The sequence below is a fragment of the Leptidea sinapis genome, chromosome 47 (assembly GCF_905404315.1).
Source record: "Leptidea sinapis chromosome 47, ilLepSina1.1, whole genome shotgun sequence".
NCBI classification, from domain to species: Eukaryota; Metazoa; Arthropoda; class Insecta; order Lepidoptera; family Pieridae; genus Leptidea; species Leptidea sinapis.
The window spans coordinates 3060524-3084875 of record NC_066311.1 but is presented as its reverse complement, the minus strand read 5'-3'; the positions used below and the strand labels follow the sequence as shown (position 1 = coordinate 3084875).

At 34.4% G+C, this 24352-nt stretch overlaps 1 long non-coding RNA gene across 1 annotated transcript; it reads right to left on the bottom strand.

Annotated features, from left to right (window-relative positions):
• Positions 1-366: 366 nt before the first annotated feature.
• On the bottom strand, positions 367-3539 carry LOC126978213 (uncharacterized). Its single transcript, XR_007732539.1, has 3 exons — positions 3408-3539; positions 2368-2497; positions 367-540 (listed from the first exon to the last, which is right to left on the bottom strand). It is a non-coding gene; the product is annotated as an uncharacterized LOC126978213 (long non-coding RNA).
• Positions 3540-24352: the final 20813 nt, after the last annotated feature.

Genomic DNA, 24352 nt, shown 5'->3' with positions numbered 1-24352 from the left:
ATTATTAATATGAAATACGTAAATATATATCTGAAACATTATTATGACTGTAATAAACTTTATTCTTTATGTATTTATAAAGCTTATTACACAATATATAGCGAACACAATACAAATTCACATACACACTTTCACAAACATACACATACATACACATCGTCACCCACACACACACCCACACCTTATTAGTGTAAGATACCTACTAAGTGATTATAAATATGGAAGAGCGGGATCTTCTGACACAGGTTTTGTCACCTAAAAGAAGGTCCCAACCAATTTATATCATGTAATACTTTTGGTACCAATATAGAAATTTGCTTTTGAATCCTGTGACTTAAGTACAGCTCTTTTAAATAAAACAAATAATTTTAATGATTTATTGCTTTAATTTGTTTCCAATTTTATTACAATTTTTTATTTTTTTCATGATGTATGCTCCTTGCTCTTTATTCGGCCTGAGTACTAGAATCTTCCTCATTAGGTTGTACATCGGATTTGCAAACGCCGTTGTGAGCAAACGTTGCGCCGCGGCAGTCACAACTTAAATGTGAAAAGTAAGAATAATTACAATGGGTTAAGCGCTGAAAATAATGATCTATTATGAGTTGTATGTTTCGTATCGATAAGAGTATAATATAATCCTTAGTCAAACGTCTGCACGTGCACAAGATTCCTACCCAGTGTCAAGTGTAAGATGTCGCTCAAATGTGGGCGTTTGTTGCGTTCTGACGAGTAACAAAATATCTTTGTAAAATTATCTTATGATCAAATTTTGAACATTGAACTTTATTTATTTATTCTTATTACTTATTTTTTGTTACTATTAACATTATTTCAGTTGGTCGTTTCTATGCCATGTGCCAACTTTCAATTGAAACATTTCCCAAAATTTATGTATTTGCTCCGTTGCTGCTCCTTTTGGAATCACCCAGATCTCTTACACAAGTAGACGACATAATCATAATTAGCTTTGAATCGATTTTTTATATGTAGCTTAACAATTTTGGACCCAAGTATCTCTACCCATCCGCTATTGTGGTTTAGGGATTCGCAAAATTTCCTGAGTCGCTTTACCAGCCTTCCTATCATCTGTCCATAGTTCAGCAAATCTTAAAAGACAAATTTTAAGGGCATCCCCTTCAAGCTTTGAGATTGCTGGTTTGGAAGAAACTATTAACGCTTTCTTAATTGCATGCCCACGTCCAAATTTTCCAGTTTCTCCAAATTCACAGGGGAGCTAGGACGATATAAACTGCAAAATTAAATTTTGACAATATTTAGAGATGTAGTACAGGTTCAGCGCGTGCTAGGCTTTTGGCCGTGGGTATGCATTAGGCCGGCTACTGACTTCAAGCGTACCCTTCGTCAAATACAGGAAAATTTCTTGTGCCTGACACCCTCCGAATCGCAACATCTCTACGGCTTGGGGCTCCGGTCTGCGCTCCTAATAAATGTCCCTGTGGCAGTGATGTCGACAAGCTAGGACATCACGGACTGTCATGCTAAAAAAGTGCAGGCTGCTTCTCAAGACATGCCGCACTTAACTATATCATACGCCGGTCCCTTGCCACCGCCAAAGTATCAAGTCTACTTGAGCCGACTGTAATTGCAAGAGACGATGGCAAGAGACTTGACGGTATGAGTTTTATTCCACGGACGATGGCCGCGTGCTGGTATGGAATGCAACCTGTTCGGACACGCTGGCCTCTTCCCATCTACATCGAACCAACAGCAGAGCTGGTGCGGCTTGTGAAGCGGCTGAAGAAGCCAAAGCATGCAAATACAGGGGTCTAGGCTCCGAATATGATTTTGTCCCATTCGGTGTCGAAGCCCTTGGTCCGTGGGGTCCTAGAGCTATAAGGCTTTTTAAGGAAATAGCAAAGAGATTAATCGACATCACAAGAGACCGAAGATGTGGCAGCTACCTCTGACAAAGAATTAGGCTAGCTATTCAAAGGGCGAACGCTGCCAGTATCTTCGGAGCATTGCTATAATATATAATAATTAAAATATATTATTGAATCGTGATCAATAGGAGACGTGTAGTCGCATCATCAAAATTTTATCATATTTAGCAGCAGCGATAGAAGAGGAGGTCCACAGTAAAATTGACACCCTCGCATCCAGAATCATGTAAAAAATAGTTCAAAATACTTAAAAGGGTATCGTTCTCAAGAAAAATGATGATAAGTGATCACCGCCGACTACACTCTGTTCTAACACAGCTTCCTCAGGGGCTATGATTGTTTTTAAATTGGTGGTACGCACTTCATGTGTTGTTTTGTTTATAATATTTTTAAAATTAGTAAGCACTACATTATTATCACAGAATTATCATTATCATAATAGATTATTCGGAATACTTACAAGCATCTGTTGTCATATGTTTGTCCATTAGTGGCACAGACAGGAACGTAGTGAGATCCGCACGCTATTTCACAGAAAAGTTTTGATTTTGCACTTGCCCAAGCAACGATTGATAAAATCAATGTAATAACTGAAATAAAAATGTTAAGTTCTTTATATATTAGCATGACAATTATAATGAAGAAAACGACGGATAAAACTTATTTAATCTGAGGATAATAATATAAAAATAAGTACTACTATTTTTTGCTGTCTATTCGTTCTTATAATCACACTGGTGAATTAAGCACTAATTTTTGTTTATTTTTATTGTAACTCATAAAATAAGACTTTCGGTTGGTTGAATGAAGATTAACTAATTGATCACTAAAAAAAAATTTGCAATTGTTGTTTGTTCTTTCATTAGAAATACTAAAATAGTTTCAAATTAGGTAAATAAATATTCGTAGGTCTACATAGGTATTCAACCCTAGTTTTGATTTCCAAAATCCAGTATAAGTTACTTTATTATATTTATTTAATATCTAACTGAAAAGATAAATCAATATCAAATTCAAATATTTTATTTAAAATACTATGTAAAATCACATACTGAACGTTAGTAACTACCATCCATTCGAAAATATTTGTTTTAGACAATGAAGTTCTATTTGAGACATTAGAACGAGCGCAATTAACTCAGCGGGCCTCTTCATTTTATTATAAAATTTCGTTACAATCCAATTTATAATTTAAATAGCCTGACATCACTCCATTTACAAGCTGAGGTATTATTTTGAAATTCATACATATTATAGTAATCTTTATGTTATTTATTTCATTATTTAACCATGATGCTATATTCACATAAACGTGTTTTAATAATTCTTTTGAATTTCGTGATACATAAATTGTTTTGAACATTTTCTGGGATCATGTTTTAAAAGCATATACATCGCCCCCCGACAGCGTAACTAAATCGACTTAACCGACTATAAAGCATAACAGTTATATTTTTTACGATTTTCATCAAACCGTGGAAAGAAATAGATGATACTCACAAAGTAATAGTTTCATGGCGAATGGTTTTATTCCTTCTATCGACGTGACAAAGAATGGCGAGATTTCCAGACGATTACTAGTATTGTAAACCTTCTTCCATTGCCTTATATAGGTACCACACAAGGAAGTAATTATATTTATAATAAGTTTAAAAAAGTCACTATATTTTATCATTTAAAATAATAACTAATCAATTGTTTTTTGTTTAGCTTATCGCGATATGAAAGCATAATTTATATTTTTAATTAAAATAGATACTACATAACAAACTAGCACCGCCTCCACTTTCCGCCCTATATCAAGGGTAGGTAAGGTTCCAGTACCACCACCTTATGACAGGGTGGCAGGCCTTGTTTTTCCTGACGGAGATGTAGATATCTCGACTGAGGTATGCAAGATATTTACACACCCCGGGTACAAAATTGAGTATTTTTTTTGGATCATGCCGGGGTGTGTGTGTCTCGGAAAATTTGAGAGTAGGGACATGTGTCTACAGGTCCTATAGTTGTAACGCAGAAACGTATCATCTCATGGGTTGCGTTCAAACAGCAATTGACGACGTGCTTGCACAGATTCTCTCCGCTGAAATCATAGTCTTGGGTGAATTCAATGGTTACAATGCCCAATCGCAACGAAAACGCTGCCGATATTAATACAATGCAGTGCTACATAAACATATTGTTTGTGAGAGCGAGAATACTCGACTTCCTCGCAATAGTTTGCACAAGAATTGCATCTTTTTGGGACCGAATGAGACGCTCCAATAACCAAATTCTGATGACTGTCTCTAACAATATATATCATAACGATATTTTCAAAAGATGGATGGACATCCATCTTGATAAAAAAATGATTTTTTTTAATATAAGTAATTGCAATTAATTAAAAATTTAATTTTTTGTAAAATTAGTGGTTAGTTAATTTAATTTATTTGTGGTAATTTTGATTTCTATTGCATTTCCTATGGGTAATGCCTGAAATAAATGATTATTTTTATTATTATTATTATTTGCACTTTATCTGCACTAGACCACAAAGCCATATTATAATATAAATTAAAATTCAAATATTTTTATTCAAAATAGGATGTGATATCACTTATTGAAAGTCAAAAACAACCACCCATTCCAAACCGAATGCCTAAGACCTGAGAAAAATGAGCGCAACAAACTCAGTGGCTTTTTTTTCATCAAAAAAATATGTTTTCAAATTAATATCGTACAATTATACTTATTATTTAATAGTCAAAGGGCGGTCGCTCCATTACCAATCTGTGGTATTATATAGGAAGTCATTTATGCTCTAGTAACACAAACGTTTTTTAACAATTCTTTTGAATAACTTAATACTTTTATTTTGGATATTTTCTGGGATCTTGTTGTAAAAGCATATACATCGCCCCACAAAAGACTTACTAACTGGACTTAGCCGAGTAGCAGGCAAGTAGGTAAGTTTATGTCTGTTCCTGGTGTTAACATTATGGTTTTGGTATGACAGTTTCTAGCAAATTAACTTATTAGCCTATGAATATTCATTACATTATCAAGAATATATTGAGAAGCAACAGTGAAGATGTTAATTTTTTTGAATTTTGTTCTCAATGATTCTTTGGGGTCTAGGTTATAAATAGCACGAATAGCCCTCTTCTGTAGCACAAATATTGTATTAATATCGGCAGCGTTTCCCCATAGCAATATACCATAAGACATAATACTATGGAAATAACTAGAGTATACTAGTCGCGACGTAGCTATGTCAGTTAATTGTCTCATCTTTTTAAGCGCGTATGCTGCGGAACTAAGTCTGCTCGCCAATCCTTCAATATGGGGGCCCCATTGTAATTAGGAATCCAGACTAATGCCAACAAATATAGTAGATTCCACCGGTTTTATCAATATTTCTTACCATTAAAAACGATATGAATGAGACCATAGAAAAATACTTCATGTTTTTTTTTGTTTAGGTGAGCGGAGTTCTCCAAAACACAGGACAATCTCTGGTGTTCCGAGTGGAAACACTCTGTTTCACAAACACTTGAATCTACATTTTTGACATTTGGCACGGTAAATTTTATATATTTCGTTTTCTTGCTATTTAACAATAGGTTATTAGCGATAAACCAGTACACGATATCAGATTGAATATTGTTCACTACGTCATAGATAGCTTGGTTTCTTTTCACTTTGAAAATCTGTGTCGTCCGCCAACAATACCAATTTTGATTGGGCATTGTACCCGTTGAGTTCACCCAAGACTACGATTTCAGCGGAGAGGATCTGTGCAAGCACGTCGTCAATTGCTGTAGACACATGTCCCTACTCTCAAATTTTCGGAGACACACCCCGGCATGATCCAAAAAAAATACTCAATTTTGAACCCGGGATGTGTAAATATCTTGCATACCTTAGTCGAGATATCTACATCTCCGTCAGGAAAAACAAGGCCTGCCACCCTGTCATAAGGTGGTGGTACTGGAACCATACCTACCCTTGATATAGGGTGGAACATGGAGGCGGTGCTAGTTTGTTATGTAGTATCTATTTTAATTAAAACTATAAATTATGCTTTCATATCGTGATAAGCTAAACAAAAAACCAATTTATTAGTTATTATTTTAAATGATAAAATATTATTATAATGGGCCCCGTTTCGGGTTCTATAATACGTAAATTTATTTTAATCCTCTCGAAATAAAAATCGTAACATCACATAAATCGTAACTAAACTAAAAGTAAGCTACTGTAGAACTACATTGTTTCAGAGGAACTGTTTTTGTATGTGCATAAAAATCTATAATCACATCTCAAAGTTAATCAGAGAGGTATTGTCAAATAGGAATTTCTCATCTAAATTGAAAATATACCTTAGTAAAAACTGTTTATATTCATTAGACGAATATTTTCAGCTTAAAAATTTATTGAATGTTTTTATATAATATAATCTATACTAATATTATAAAGCTGCAGTGTTTGTTTGTTTGTTTGAACGCGCTAATCTCTGGTACTACTGGTCCGATTTGAATGATTCTTTCAGTGTTGGGTAGTCCATTTATCGAGGAAGGCTATGTTTTTTTTTCAAAATTAGGGATCCGTAATAAAATTGCTATTTTGTAACACAATGTGTAAAATCGAAAACCTATTTTTGCGTGCGCTGCAAAAACTATTGACAATAGAACAAAATGATGTACAGGCTATAATATAGGCAATATTTTATAACTTATAAAACTATCGCGTGAATTATACTTTATATGGCAAAACAACGTTTGCCGGGTCAGCTTGTGATAAATAATACTGGTAATATTTTCTTTCTTAAATTGATATTATTATAAGTAATGATTTAGAAATGTAGTTTGTAAAATTTGAACGTCATAAATGTGGCAAACATGTACTTTATAATATTTATGTAACATCAATCTAACATGTTTATGCAAATTAAAACTTTGATATTGTAAAAAAGCGGCCGTGTGCGAGTCGGACTCACCCATGAAGGTTTCCGTATCAGTAACATAATATAAAAGTACTTGTTCGTTGTAACTTTGATCGACGTTTTAATAATAGTGTATCCTTTTTTTAATTAAGTTATTATTAAGTAAACATTATAATTAAGTACATAAATGATAGTATTTAACGGTTTTTAATAGAATTGTATTTTTTTATAAAATGAAGTAATATTTTGTTAAAAAAAACATTTCAAAAAATCATATTCCAAAAGAACACTCCCTCTCGGGAACCAGTGCTTCAATCTGGCGCCTTAGACCGCGCGGCCAAACTGATTTGAAAGCAGTTGTTGAAATTAATGATACAACTTTATCTCGACTAAAAATGTAATTAAGGCTCTAAACAAGTTGGATGTAATGAAGGGTTCTGGTTTGGATGATATACCTCCAATATTTTTCAAAGCCACTTCTACTACCATTTACAAACCACTGCATATTTTATTCAGTATGTGTCTTAAACAAGGCATATTTCCAGAGAAATGGAAAATAGCTCGCATAGTGCCTGTACATAAAGGAGGATCCAAAAAGAACGTAGAAAATTACCGACCAATCTCTATCTTGCCTGTACTTTCCAAGCTCTTTGAGCGGCTTGTACACGATTCCATTTATCCACTGATGCATAGGAATATAATTCCACAACAACATGGATTCGTGCAGAAACGCTCAACAGTAACTAATCTTCTTGTTTTTGCTTCACACTTATTTGAAGATTTAGATAACAATAGACAAACAGACTGCATTTATACAGACTTTCAGAAAGCTTTTGATTATTAGAAAAATTTGCATATAACGGCATACGTGGTGATCTTTGGCGATGGTTTAAATCATACATCTCAAATCGTACTCAAAGAGTTATCATCAGTGGCCATGAATCGAAAATGGTAATGATTACTTCTGGAGTTCCACAAGGGTCAATTCTTGGACCTCTTTTATTTATTACATTCATCAACGATATTCATACATGCTTTAAACGTAGTAATTTTCTACTATATGCAGATGATCTTAAAATATTTAAAACAATTGAATAACAAGATAATCATTACCATCTTCAGGATGATTTAAATAGATTTACTAAATATTGTACGGAAAATAAACTTAATCTAAGCTTAAGTAAATGTAAGCATATCACTTTTACTAAAAAGAGATCCGCTAGCAACTATACATATTCACTTTATGGAGAGAGTCTAGACAAGGTTAGTAATATTAAAGATCTAGGAATAACATTGGATAGTAAGTTACATTTAGACACGCATACACAAAACATTCTAAATAAAGCTTTTAAAATGTATGGATTTATAATGCGGACCGGTATTAATTTCAATAGAGTTGCTACATATCTAAATTTGTATAAATCGCTGGTTCGCTCACAACTCGAATATGCTGTTTGTATCTGGAATCCCCATTATAATAAATATGTTAAGAGAATAGAAACTGTACAGAAAAATTTTTTACGGACGATGCACTATAAATGTACGGGAAGCTACCTTCCTTATGACCAGCTTCTTGAAAAATATAGTATACTTAACTTGCAGTCAAGGCGCAAACAACTTGAAGCTATGCTCTTATTTGATCTGTGTCATAATAAATACGACTGTATTCCTTTAACTCGTAAACTCTGTTACAAAATACCAGTTAGAAGTCATGTACGCAATAATCAAACACATAAACTTTTTGCTACTATAAAATGTCGTACAAATTCTGGCGAGCGCTCACCACTATGGAGAATGACACACTCATGTAATGCGTGCTTTGGCAATATTGATATTTTTTCCACTCGTGTGGGCTCTTTCAAAAAGCTGGTCATGGATTATCTTAAGAAGAATATTAATATATTAGACTAAGCCTGTAGAATAATAGCAATAAAACTAAACGAATATATTTTTTATATCTACACTTATATTCATACATGTAACTTTTGTAATTAAGTATTAATTAATAATTATGTGGTTGACGTAGTTGGTAGCATGTATAGTATTACTGTATTATATTATTACTGATTTTTTTCTAAGCACTGTTTGTTGACCCGAATAAATAAAATAAAATAAAATAAAATAAAACTTCACCCTTGGGATAGATACCAGTGGGAGGCTCCTTTGCACACGATGCCGGCCAAATTATGTGTACCACAACGGCGCCTATTTCTGCCATGAAGCAGTAATGTGTAAGCATTATTTGTATTTCGGTCTCAAGGGCGCCGTAGCTAGTGAAATCTTAAGTATCAAGGTGACGAGCGCAATTGTAGTGCCGCTCAGAATTTTTGGGTTTCTCAAGAATCCTGAGCATATCTGCATTGTAACGGGCAGAGCGTATCAATTACAATCAGCTGAACGCTGATAAAAAAAGACGAAAAAATTGAGACGATGTAATAAAAGTTTCACTTTAAGAAAAAGAGTTAAATTAAAGTCTGAATAAATACATGAAAGTAAATCCAAGAAATATCCCTTGACTGAAAAAGCGTATTCGGTACGCAACATAATACGAGCAATATAGTTTTCAATCTATAAGTCCAGTCGTATGTACCAAATGTCTCGGGGTCCCAATAAACATCTACAAAGGGTTGTAGGCTTTATTTGCAGCTTGGGGTGAGAACGACCCGGAGGGTTTCGTGTTCCACTACATTTCTTGGGAGTCATATTACAAGATCGATTGGCGCGTGTGAAACTCGATGACGCAGTGAAAATCTTTAAGAAGCCGTTTTATATTATTTTATTCATTGATGAAAAGTCTGATTGATATAAAAATCATTTTATGATATACTTCTGGTCCTGATTTCACTGTATGAGAATTTTCTTTCAATTTCCTATTTTTTAAATTGGAAGTCAACATTGATTCTCTCTCTTAAATGTAATTATTTAAATTGTATGCCTCACTTAAGGCGAAGAGTAAGCAGAAAACACGCAAACATGGTGTTTTTAGACAAGTTTTGTGGTGAAAATATAGCATTTCGAGCAATGAACATTACTTAATCCTGTTACACGTATCCTTAAGTCTTGTTTGTAGGTTGCTAATGCTTGCTGTTGGTTATAGTTAACACTGCCGAGCCTTTTTGAACTACCACTTTTCTTTGCAGTTAAACAAGTTTTTTGACATGGCAGGACGCATTTTTTTAGTACTACTCTCATAAAAGTTATTCTTAAAGCTTGTACTTTTTTGTGTAGGTACGTTTATTCAGATTAGTAGTGAATAATGAGGATTGTAAGCAAATAAACTGTTTTCCACGCAAGAATTTTGAAAATATTGGATTTGGCACATAGATGGCAAGCCGGCAGCCGTGAACTCATATCGCTCAAGGTCGCTAGCATTTAGTGTCGCCTTAAATGCTAGCTCAACATGCATAATGACATGAAAAACAATACACTACAAGTTTTTTAAAAAATACGTTTCTAAAAATACTAGAAAATCAACAAAAATTATAATATGTAAAAATTTATAAGCAATTAAAATACAATATGAACTATTAAATATATCAATGTGTGACTAAAATAAAAATTAAGCAAGAAAAAAAACAAATCATGCAATTCAATATTTAAAACGAAAGAGGCATTTTTAGGTGGTGAACATTTTTCAAAATTGTCGTTTAAAAGATGAAGCGGATTATTTGAAAATAAAATTTTGGCTTTACCAGTGGACATTCAACAACGGATGCAGGTGTTGAGCTAATCAAGAATATTTTTGATGCCTGGGAGGAATCGCAGAATGCACTTCTGTGATTTATCTAAGGCTTTTGATTGTGTTTAACAGACAACGCTGGTCATGAAGCTATGTCACTATGGCATAAAATGAACTTTTATTTTATTTTATGAAAATACGGAACGAGACGAACAGGACGTTTAGCTGACGGTAATTGATATGCCCTGCCCATTACAATGCAGTGCCGTGCAGTCAGGATTATTGAAAAGCCCATTAATTCTGAGTGGCACTACAATTACACCACTACATTATCACCTTGAGACATAAAAAGGAACTGCGTTCGATCTTCTGATTTCATATCTAAAGAATAGAATTCAAAAGGTTGACTGGTATATAACTTACGTTATTTTTTATTCATACAAGTGTATCAATGTAGTAATTCCATCGGTTGCGGGGAGGGGTAACGCGGGGCCAGGAACGGGGCAGGGGGGAACGAGGTTATGTTTGCAAATAGATTTATTAATAAAATTGTGAATTGCACGAACGCAGATATGTAGTAACAGTTGTTAAAAATTATCAATGATTTGATATTTTTGCGGGATAATTTATTGATATGGTTTTACTGACAAACTAATAACCATTTTATGATAATTTAATAATAACGGTGTTTGTATAAATTATATCTCTTTGGGAGACACGAATACCAACAGAAACGTCGGATCTTTCATACTAAAACATAATAATATGCCAAATAGCAAACCTCGTCTGGCAATCCTAATACAGCCAGCTTTATAGCAAAGGGTTGATTGGTTGTCAGATTTGATTCGAACGCCAACATTGGTCTGTTGGACCGTCGTAAAAACAAAAGGGTTGCAGCTTGACGATTGTTTTTATCTTTATTCGTTTCTTAACTTCTTAGTTAAGATTTCATCTAAGGGGAAATTTCCACAGAGTTGTCACTGAAGTAATAATAATATTATATTACCTTGTGCGACGAAGTAAATCTGTTCCACAGACGCAAAGTAATTTTTTTCTTTTATGTTACTCGGTCAATGTTACTTGTAATATTATATATTATTCTTTGTCAATATTATAAAATCTTATAATTTTACAACATTACCGGTGGGCTCCTTTGCACAGGAAGCCGACAAGATTATGGGTACCACAACGCCTATTTCTGCTGTGAAGCATGTGTGTGTAGTAGTGTTTCGGTCTGAAGGGCGCGTAGCTAGTGAAATACTGGGCAAATGAGATGTCGACCTTGGGACTTATACGCCTTGAGACATCTTATGTCTGAAGGTGATGAGCGCAATTGTAGTGCCGCTTTGAATTTTTGGGTTTTTCGAGAATCCTAAGCGGCACTGCATTGTAATGGGTAGGGCTGAATGAATTATCATGAACGTCATGCTCGTCTCGTCCCTTATTTTCATAAAAAAAATCTATCCTAATAGATTTCCTAAAGTATATAAACGATGGATCAAATTTTATAATTATCTAAACTTATAGATTAATTAATGTAAAAAAATATTTTAACACAACAATTCTATACAATTTAAAGTGGCCTGCGCAGAATCATACATTATTAAGTAAGTCGTAGTAGTAAGTCAACCAGTACAGAAAAGAAAAAGAAAGCCCAATTGCAAGAATGGAAACCCAAGATCGTTCGACCTGGCGCAGGAAAATGAGGAGACCCGATCCCAAATAATGGCATGCAGGAAAGGCAGAAGAAGACTAACTATAGTAAGCCTTCTTTGTCAAGCAAGCTTTTATATATTTCTTAAATTTGTGGTCAGTGAGTCCTAGTCTGTCTGTTTTTTTTTTTTAATTTAATGCCAAGTCCTAACCCAAGCTAACTAACATAGCACGTATTACAAAGTAGTTAATTCTATCTTCTTAAATTGAATAAAGTCAAATCACAATTCAGTATTGATTTTGATAAATCCTACTAAAATCTCAATCATCAATTGCAAGAGTCTATAAAATTAGCGATTTAGGAGTCATTTTTGATTGAAACAACTTTTCGACGAACACATAAATTATATAGTTAATAAAGCTTCTAAACCATTAGGTTTCATTATTAGAATGTCATCTGAATTCAATTTAATTAAAACTCTAAAAATTATGTACTGTGCATATGTTCGAAATCTTTTAGAATACGGCTCACAGGTTAATTGATATAGTCCGGAACTATTGGGTCAAATTGGACTTAAGACTTCTGGTGTCACCCTTAGAAGGCCCAATTTTCTACATGTCCCTAACGTCAAATGCAACTATAGAAAAAATTATTTTACGTTACGAGCATGCAGATGTTATAACAACCTTTCTAATGAAATATATTATACGCCAGTACATGGCCTTAAGAAACTTTTAAGTGATTAAACGTGCATAAATAACCAAGCGAAGCAATACCTTTCTTTCATTATAATCAATTATTTAATAACATACGTGTGATTAACCTAATTTATTTTAAGTGTTACTTTCCTAACCTCTTTAATTTAATTCCTTTGTTTTAATTTTTAATCTTATTTATATGACTATAAGTGAAAATTTGTAATTAGCCTTCAGTACTTAATTTAATACTTACCTATTTGTTAATAACCTAGCTGTAAGTTTTCCGAATAGAATTAAAATAAAATAAAATAAATTCAGTAATGCTTTTGGTATCATAATAGTATATTGTGCAACAAGCACGACAATTTGTCGATTGCTCCACGAAAGTGAAGTTGAACATTCGCTTGAGTGGGTAATCGACAACGTCGCACGAGTTGCACCTACTATTTTGTATTAAAAATGCGACATATTAAAAATACATAAATATGTATTATTTCCGACTCCATATCCGTTTGTAAAGTTCTGTAACTTAAATAATAATTTTATTTATTTAATTAAAATGTCAGACGCAATTCAGTTTTGATATATTGATATGTGCGTGTGCCAAGTAAACTTTTCGCACTCAATGCATGCACGTAATTTTAAAATGGGCAAACGGCTCTTTTTTAACCGCAACAGCGAGCGCCAAGATATTACTTTTCCCGCATGAGTAGTACAAATTAAGTTCAAACATACGTGTTGTTAGGGATTAATATGAATAGATTTTTCTTTACGATTTCTCTTGAATTAAACACTTCACTTCATTATACCTCTCACACCTTACTTATCACTCACAACACACCCAATGCACACACCTTACACACCTTATTTTTTACTATACATACTTTTTAGATATACTTCTTAGTAGTTAGAGTTTGATTGTCTGTAAATAATGTGATAAATATTAAAAAGCTATGGAAGAGCGGAGTCTTCTAACACAGGCGCTATAGTGCTTAAAAGGAGGCTCCAATCATGAATATTGATTTATATACATACTTGATAAAGAAAATAAACATTTTGTATTTGTATTTGTAAACACCATTACGAATCAGTGGTAAATAATGCAAAATAACCGATAGGCTATGTGTGTGGTGTTCCATAACATCACACAATTTTGTAAACATTCAACCAGTAAAACAATAAATTAACTAATAAAATTTATCTCTAGATAGTAGCAAAATCAACAAGGTAGGATAATCCAATATTGGCCTGCCCGAGGCACGGTTCGCCTTTCTTATTTATTTACTAAATAACTTGTATGAGAAACATGCTCATATCTTCTCCGTGCCTGGATCGCGGTAAATTGGGGTAAACGCCTACAATTTATAGCAACTAATTCTCTGTAATACGTTTATGGTTTCCGAGAGCTGGTTTTAAAGATTTTTAGTTTGCTTGCGTTTAAAATAAGCTATAAATTTTTATGTAATTTCGTTGTCAGGTTGTCAATTGTCCCCTTCCTTTCCTAAGCTCTGAAATTCAAATTTGTTATTCATAACATGGGGGCACGGCAGTGCCTCAGTCAAGTCGAGCAAAAACAAACGGCACGGGCCGTACCATCCTTTTTTCGAAGAAATTCAGCCCATTTTCGACCCCCTAACTTCGTTTTAGGTAGAACTAGAATCCTTTGACCGAAATAGCTGGCAGCGCTTGGGTTTCCAGTAGCCTTATTTAAGTGCGAATATAGTACTTTGTACATTCTGCGCGCCTCTGGACCCACGGGCCAAGTGTCTCGACACCAAACTGCACGAAGATGTAAGACTCTCTGAAACCGACATATTTGGTGTCTTCGGCAGTCGAAGCGGCAGCCCCAGCACCAACTGACGTAACTTGGACATGAGTGGAGTGTCAACGCAAGTTAAGTCCCACATATAGTATTGTAAATATAGTTATAAGATTTGTTTTATTTGAATAAAGGACCTCAAATATGTATTGTTTAAGTTAATAAATTTATTTAAAACATAAAGGATTTTTAAAATTGATATGGTCACTATAAGATGTTTCTGGTTAGCTTATTGAATTGACCGACTTGGTATTACATGGATCTCACAACTTTTTACGGTAGAAGAACTGAGTTGTGAGACTTGGATTTTTTACTAGTATGTTTTTGATGGCATTGTATGTGGCGACACGAAATGCCAGCGACCTTGAGCGCTATGAGTTCACGGCTTCCGGTCCACCATCTATGTAACAAAGCCAATATTTTCAAAATTCTTGCGAGGAAAACAGTTTATATGCTTACAATCCTCGTTATTCATTACTAATCTGAGTATGTATACGTACACAAAAAAGTAAAGCTATAAGAATAACTTTTTTGAGAGTTGTACTAAAAAAATGCGTCATGCCATGCCAAAAAGCTTGTTTAACTGCAAGGAAAAGTGGTAGTTCAAAAAGGCTCTGGAGTGAAAACTATAACCAACAGCAAGCATTCGAAACCTACAAATAAGACTTAAGTATATGTGTAACAGGATTAAGTAGTGTTCATAGCTCGAAATGCTATATTTTCACCAAAAAACTTGTCTAAAAACCCCTTGTTTGCTTGTTTTCTGCTTACTCTTCGCCTTAATCACTTATTATAATCCAAAACATTGCAAGTGGAATGAGTGCAAGAGACTTCATTTTTTGAATATGTTTATTTTTTCTTCGTGGAACATTGGAAGCGACTCTCCATTACTTAAATATAGGATATTATCATAGAATAAATAGTAGAACGATTCAAATTCCAATATTTTTATTCAAAATATGATATTATTAGGAAATCTTTTGAATTTCGTAATACAAATTTTTAAACATTTTCTGGGATCTTGCTGTAAAAGCATATATAAAGCCGCACAAAAGCCTCACTAGCTTGACTTAGCCGAGTAGTAGGCATTATAAGTTTATGTTTGATCCTGGTGTTAACATTATGGTTATGACAATTTATAGCAAATTCACTTATGTGCCTATGTACACACACATAACATTATGAAGAATATATTGGAGGCAACAGTCAAGATTTTTATTTCTTTAAATTTTGCTCTCAATGATTCTTTTAGTCATATTTTATATGATTTATTTATCCGTCAACTGAAATACATGTTTGTATTTAACCTTTTTCGAGTTACATTGAAAAAGTCCCATTATCTTGATAATCGGGAGCGTGTTAAGAAAAGTTTAAAAGAGTAAACGTGTGTTGAATGTAAACTGCCCTTCGCCCTTCAACTGTCTCTCTTTCAACGGTATACACTTCTCAGATAAAGTAGCTAAGTTAAGGTGCTCCAACATGGATTCAGGAAAAATCGGATGCGGTTAAACTTACAAAAAGTACTATCAACTTTTAATTTAAATAGCTGAGTTGTGATTTTTTATGTCAGTAAGGGAAGAGACGAGCAGGACGTATAGCTGATGGTAATTGATACAGCCTGCCAATTCTAATGCAGTGCCCCTCAGGATTCTTGAAAAACCCAAAAACTCTGAGCGGCACTCCAATTGCGCTCATCACCTTGAGATATAAGATGTTAAGTTTCATTTGCCTAGTAATTTCACTAGCTATGGCGCGACATTACTGCTTCACGGCAGAAAAATTGCCGTTGTGGAAATCATATTCTAGCCGGCAACCTGCGCAAAGGAGCCTCCCACTGGTATCTTGTTGAATCTTATCAATCACCTGAAGATTATCTAATGATGAGGGAGGCTGGGACTAAATTATTCTGAAGCTGAAATTGTTTCCAATGCGGTAGATGTAATTCATGTAATTTTTTTCTTTCTATTTTTGATACTTTATATCATAGTACTTATAAGCTATACATAGTTTTGAGCTATATAGTTTGTGTCATTCATATATGAATGACACAAACTATATTTTTTATATAAACTATTTTATAGTGTTATAACACTACATAATAATATTTTAGGAACAAATCGTACGAATCGAATATATTTATAAAAACCTAAGTAATATAATTTTAAACTTCCTAGCTATGTTTTTAAGTTCTATAAATCATCATTATTTTATGGAAATACACGTGGTACTCTTATTACTTTTAAGAGCACAGTTTGAGATATCAAAGAAAAAATAAAATCCTTAAAGTATGATTATCGTAAAAATTTTTTTCGAGAATTGGTTTAAATATTTTTCTAGAAATTTCCCTTGAGCTTTGTCTAAATTTTGGAGGGTTAACGTTATTCATTTATACTGCTATCCGCAAATTTTTTAGAAAGTGTGTGTTACTCAAGTTACTGAAAGGAAAATAATTATGGCAATGGCAACATCCATTAGGTAATATTTTTATACTCTAGTATTAAAATTAAAAAAAAATCGAAATAAAGATAATATAATAGTGTATTCAGTAGATGCTTTTCTGCCGCATTAAATGATACACGTCAAAGTAATTCATGCATCACAAAATAAATACCATATCCGATTTTACTACCTCTTGGAAATGTAGCATCGGTATTCGCTCCTCGATTTCCAAACGCCGACTCACTTGCAATACTTAGAAGTAGTTTAGTTTTGGCCCTGTATGGAGTTTCAAGTATGCCGTATTATGCCCAAGGTATTCGTTACAATTGACACCCGAAACGCAAACTGTATACATCTTAAATAGTAAAATTCAATAAACTCGAATACTTTTCATTTATTGACTATGGTAAAAGAAGGCACGTATGGGCGTCATTGTTATACATTTTACCATTAACATTATTATTACATTTTGCTATTCAATAAAGAAAAAGAAAGATACACAAAGCTCTGTAATCTTCTTAATATATATAAATTACGTGACACGTTGTTTGTCTGCGATGGACTCCTAAACTAATGAACGGATTTTAATGGGGAATTACGTCATGGAGTGCAGTTTAGTAAACCTTGAGAGATAGGATAGTTTTTATTTCGATTTGGGATCCATAATTATTTTTATCTATATAGATAAACGTGAAAGTCCTGACTGAATGATTCACTCACTTAAATCAACGCCCAGCCCAAACCGTTGAACCTAGAAAGCTGATTATTTCACAACGGGTAGCTTACATAACGCAAGTATACACTAAGAAGGAATTTTTGAAAATTCTACCTTTAAAGGGGTGAAAAGGTGGTAGAAAGTTTGTATGGAGATAGAGTAAAATTTTAAGTAAGAGACTTGAAACTTAGCGTATGCACTCCTTATTACAATACAAGAAAATAAATTTCAGCATTTTGTAAAAATTCACCCCTAAAGGGGTAAAAAAGGGTTGCAAAGTTTGTATGAACCGATCTAGATGGAATTTGGTATAGAGATAGTTTGAAACCCGGGGAAGGACATAGGATAGTTTTTATCCCGGAAATCATCCGCCAAGGGGATGAAATGGGGGGTGTGGAGGTTTGTATGGCGCTACAATATTTAAACGAGACCCACGCGGAAGGAGTCGCAGGCAGAAGCTAAATAGGGGTGCAAAGTGTGTAAGTGAAACTCTTTTTTTGAGCTATAAAAATAGGGGGTTAAATAGATTTTTTTGACATTTGGTTACATGTATGGTATGGAGTGCCCACCTCAATTTTTTTTAGGGTTCCGTACCCAAAGGGCAAAAACGGGACACTATTACTAAGACTCCGCTGTCCGTCCGTCTGCCTATCTGTCTGTCTGTCTATCTGACTGTCCGTCACCAGGCTCATGAACCGTGATAGTTAGAAAGTTGAAATTTTCACAGATCCTTTTGCCGCTATAACAATAAATACTAAAAACAGAATAAAATAAATATTTAAGGTGGCTTCCATAAAAAAAACGTGTTTTTTTTGCCGTTTTTCTCGGTAGGGTCTATGCGATACATCCAAATAACACCGGTGCTACCACCTACGCTTATTACTACATGAGGTTAGAGGGCCGACATCCTTCGAATATTTAAAAACTGTCAACGGTATCCTCCATCCAACATTTCAATTAGCGTGTAACACCCTTGGACTGCTAGAGGACGATAAACATTGGGACACAACTTTAGAAAAAGCTGCATTGTGCGATTCTCCTTTCAAGCTGCGTGAACTGTTCACAATAATGATAGGTTTTTGTCAACTTACTGATCCCTTAAGCCTTTGGGAAAAATATAGGGACAGTTTTTTGGACGACATTAAACGGCAACTTGAAAGAGAATTGCAAAATGGTGCGGAGTTATTCATTGATGAGGTGTTTAACAGATGCTTGATATTGATTGAAGATGTAGTTTTAGCACAAGCTGGAAAACATTTGGATCAATTCGGTTTACCTAAACCAAAAAGATCCGCAGTAAACCTGGATATTCGCAAATATCTACGAGAGACAAATTATGACCCTTGCGCCCTGGGTATCGCATCACGAGGAATTATTGACAGACGAACAGGCAAATGTTTATCAACAAATTCTAGCCAGCATTGAAAGAGAGATTGAGAGAGAGGTGGCACTGTAAAAACTAAACATTACAAAAAACATGCATCTTAAGGGCAACGTGTGCGCCGGGGAATTCTCCGATCTTTTGCTTAAAATAGGGAATGGAGAATATCCGATAACTGATTGCAAAATTGTAATTCCACCAGAACTTGCATCAAGAACTAATTTACCCAGATGTCTAAAACGTGCCCAATAAACCCATGGAGTGATTGTGTGAACGTGCTATTCTGAGTCCTAAGAACGACCAAGCTTCTGTCATTAATGACACTTTATTGAAGGCGTTCGAAGGAGCAGAACTTCAATACAACTTGTGGACTCTGTAGTAAATACGGATGATGCTATTCAGTATCCTATGGAATTCTTGAATGCACTCAACCCGCCTGGACTACCATAAACTTGCCCTTAAAGTGGGTGCTCCAGTAATGTTACTGCGTAATCTGAACCCTCCCAAGTTGTACAACGGGACCAGGTTGCGTATAAAAGCGTTACATAACAATGTGGTAGAGGCCACTGTCATTACTGGTTGCGCTAGAGGTGAATCCATGTATATACCTCTAATACCATCTGACTACCCGTTTGAATTTAAAAGGTTGCAGTTCCCCCTTAAGGTCTGTTTTGCAATGACCATTAATAAATCACAGGGTCAGTAGTTAAAAACGGCAGGGATTGACCTGAGGGGGGACTGCTTCTCACACGGACAGCTTTACGTGCCTTGTTCTAGAGTAAGTTCGCCGAGCAGTTTGGTCATACTAGCACCTCAGGGCAGAACCACTAATGTAGTGTATAAGGAAGTACTATAGCTAATGCAACAACAATAACAATATTGTTGTTTAAACAACAATACTATCATGTATTTACTATAATGCATTGTAATTTGTAATATCACTTTGTTGGTAAACTTCAGCACAATTCTACCACCATAGCGAAAATAGCGAATAAACCTTATTCATTCACCTGCCTGCTAGAGTCTGTCAAGCGAGTCGTATCATCGTTGTAAAGAGCTACGATATAAACGAGTTCCACGCGGACGAAGTCGCGGGCAGAAGCTAGTTTTCAATATTTGTTTTGTATGGACATTTTTTCTATGAGAGATTGTAGTGACGCACTGTTTGACAGTTCCGCTGTGGAACAATTTCATTATAACAACGGGGAGCATTTTTTACGAAATAATTCTTGATAGTTTGAAATATTATTGGCAACCCCCTATAAAACAGTATTTCTTTTATTATCTACAGAACAACGTCTGTCGAGTCAGCTTGTTATAAAATAAATAATATTTGTTTACAACAAAATAATGCTTATAAATTATATTTACAATGCTTAATATGATTGCATTATTAACTTTATTTATTTAAATCGTATTCACTCACGGCTCAGTTATTGGCACCGACGAGTTTCTCTCCCCCCACCCTGTCAAGCCGCGCATTACGAGCGCAAGTCTGTAGTGTGAGACGGGACGTGACCGCGAACTGCGTAAGTCCGTCCAAAACTAATATAATATATAATTATAACAGTGTATCTATTACTCTTGTAAATTTTGATTTGTCTCATCGTTATCTGTAACGACTAGCTCAGTCTCATTAAATACCCAGAAAATAAAGTGTTCATCTCAACAAGTTTTCATTTTAAATATATCTAAGGCTGGGTTGCAACAACTAACTTTAGCAATAACAAACATGTTAAAGTTACCATTTGACAGTTTTTAGATGACATCATAACTTTAACTGTTAACCGTAACCGTCCAATCTTCCCCGGTTAAAGGTATTGTTAATGTTAAATAAATAAATTTAATAAAAATAAAAAAGCGTCATATTTCTTGCAACAAACAGTTACAAATTTTTAATTGCTAGAGTAAGTAACTTTTGTAAAACTAATTTTTAGTACTTAGTTTTTTTTTTGGTTTAGTTCATATTTGCAAGAACCCCTCTACAGGTCAAGGCCTCCTCCAAGGATTGCCAGTCTTGTCTGTTTTGTGCTGAGCTGAAACCAATTACTGCCAGCCGACTGAATAATTTCGTCTTCCCATCTAGCATATGGTCTGCCTCAAGGGGTACGTAAAAGAGGAACACAGAAACACAGTAATGGTTACACATTACTGCTTCATGGCAGAAATACGCACCGTTGTGGTACCCATTATCTAGCCGGCATCTTGTGCAAAGAAGCCTCTCACACGTTTCTTGTAGTGTGTTAGATTTAGATAGCAGTACTAGGTCGCCCGCAAATCACAGGTGGCTTAAATAGGTTCCGTTGATTAATATGCCTCTAGTTCTCCAGTTTAATTGTTGGATTATAACTTCCAATAATTTTGGGGATAGTGGGTCACCTTGTATCATGCCCCTTTTGACTAAAAACCACGGACCAGTTGTCTCAAGTTGAACTGTTATAAATAAAATAGCTAAATAGCAACCTGTCAAAAGTTTCAAACATATATTTGCTATTGACTTGATATTTCAGTTTTTACAACAACACATTCCGCAGTCTATGTTAAAGTCAGCGTTTATTTTATTAAACCTTAACTATAACAGCTAATATGATGCAACCCAGCCTGAATTGTGAATAACTCAGATTGAAAAGGCATTAAACTTTCTCAAAATTCATCCCTATAGAATTCTTTTTGATGTCATTTCTAATAGACTAGATACTACTCGCACAACCGCTTCGGAAACAAATGGCGCTCTGAGAGAGAAAAAGCGGCGCAAGAAACTCTCCCAGCATTCTATTTTTGCGTTTTTTTTTAAATAAAATAAGCAATATTGTACTGTCATTATTATTGCTGTAAAATAATCATAATCTAGTTCCAAGCTGATTAACGACAGAGCCAATTTTTTAATAAAACATTTAAATTTATATATAGATAATGCCTGAACAGTAGATGTGAACTTTATTATAAAAGTATTTACATTTACCCATAAAGCTATTATGTAAATTATGAAGCCTACTATAATTACACAAGCAATCTCTAATTTCTAATGTTATAATATTGAAAATCTCTATTAATAGCAAAAGGTGACGATTCTTGTGAACGTATATTAAATTTTCATAAATGTACTGACAATGAACAGTCATAATATTTATTTCTTTGAGAGACTGTCTATAACCAAGCTGTTATATAGCACGAACACCTCTCTTTTGCAGAGCAAACACTATATCAATGTCAGCAGCATGACCCCACAGTAAAATACTGTACGTCATTATGCTATGAAAATAACTAAAGTACACTAATCAAGCGGTGGCAACATTCGTGTACCTACTCTCTAATCTTTCTAACGGCGTATGCCGCAGAGCTGAGTCTATCTGCTATTTGGGCAATATGTGGACCCTGATGATTTTTATCTACGTTTTAATAGATAAATGATTGACTGCTTTATTCATAATAAAACGCATTTCAAAGGTATAAAGCTATATTAGTTAAAACGTGTTATAAGCCTATCACACGTTCGATAAAATTCCTTATTCATATTCGTTAAATAAATCTCCCATAACTTATACGTCTCTATAGTACGCAATGTTGCCATTTCGTACAAAAAAACATGATTTTAACTTATGATCGAGGAACTGTCAATGGAAACAGTCTTCTTTTCAATGTCAATGGTTTGTCAGTTGTCAAAAGTTGACGTCAAAATAATTTCAAACTTTTCAAAGTTTTGAAGTCTGTCGGTTGTCAATCTATGACGGATATCCCATAACTTTGAGCGGGAAGCTATTTATTACATTAATTAACGAACAGCTGATCGATGTCGGCCATGTTTTTTTGAATTATAGTGCTTAATATAGGTTTATAGAAGGGTCCCGGCTACTATAGTCACGTCAGCTTTATCGAAGAGATAATGAGATTTTTTAACAAGCGTATATTAGCGATGTTTGAAATCTCCGCTAAGTGATTATGAATAAGACAGTTATCTGATCAGTTCTCATTCTGACTTAGGTCAATAGAAGAAGACAGAGAGAGAATTAGCAATGCTTTAAGTTAGCAGACTATTATGAATAAGGGGGTTAATGTTTAACATGTAATCGAAACCTTAGCGAGCTCGTTCTAAAAAAGGTTTTAATAAACTGTAATAGTTGTTAAATATCCGAGCAGTCTATTGACATATATTTCATCGGGGTACATAAAATGGGGAGCCAATAACCAGTAGCTCGGGGCGAGGTTATATGCCCTTCGAATCTTAATATCAACCATCTTTTATTACGGCTTTGGCGAACGTGCAGCTTTTTGATACTCGCTCCGATGTATTCCTGTAATAATATTCTACTAGGGAATACTATATTGTCGAGATACTTTGAAGGATTCTTGCAGAGAATTCGATTCTTTCATCTATACAAATAAATTAAATTGGAGTGTCTGTTTGTAATATTGAAATAACCATTTTTTACTATACGTATATGAATATATATACGGTACCATACACCAAAATAACATATTTTACAATTTTTGTCTGTCTGTCTGCCTATTTGTTCCGGCTAATCTCTGAAATGGCTGGACCTATTTTAACGAGACTTTTATTGGCAGGTAGCTGATGTAATAATGAGTAACTTAGGAAACGTTTATTTTTAGAAAAATAAAGTAATGTTGCAATGTCCAAGAAACGGTCTAACTCTAAAAATAATTTATATGGCAAAACAACATTTGCAGGGTCAGCTAGTAACATTTATATATAAATCTTGCATGATGTTTGTTTCCAGTGAACTCCTAAACTAATAAATGGATTTAAATTGGGATTACTTCATGGAGTGCAATTTAGTCCAACTTAAGAGATATGATAGTTTTTATTTCGATTTAGGACCCATAATTTAATATTATATTTAATTATTTTTATTTTCGACATTTGTTTTGTTAGGACATATATTTTATGAGAGAATTTATTGACGCACGGTTTGACAATTCTGCTGTGAAACAATTGCATATAGCAGGGAGCATATTATTGACATGGGAGTGGGTCAGGGATTGGAAATAATACTCCGCTTATAGGAACGAGTCTTTATTTGCGTTCACTTTTTCTGAACTTGCACTTCGCCGGTCTGCCGCTGTTCCTCTTATAGGCGGCGGTACCTTCAACGCGTCACACCGCACCGAACA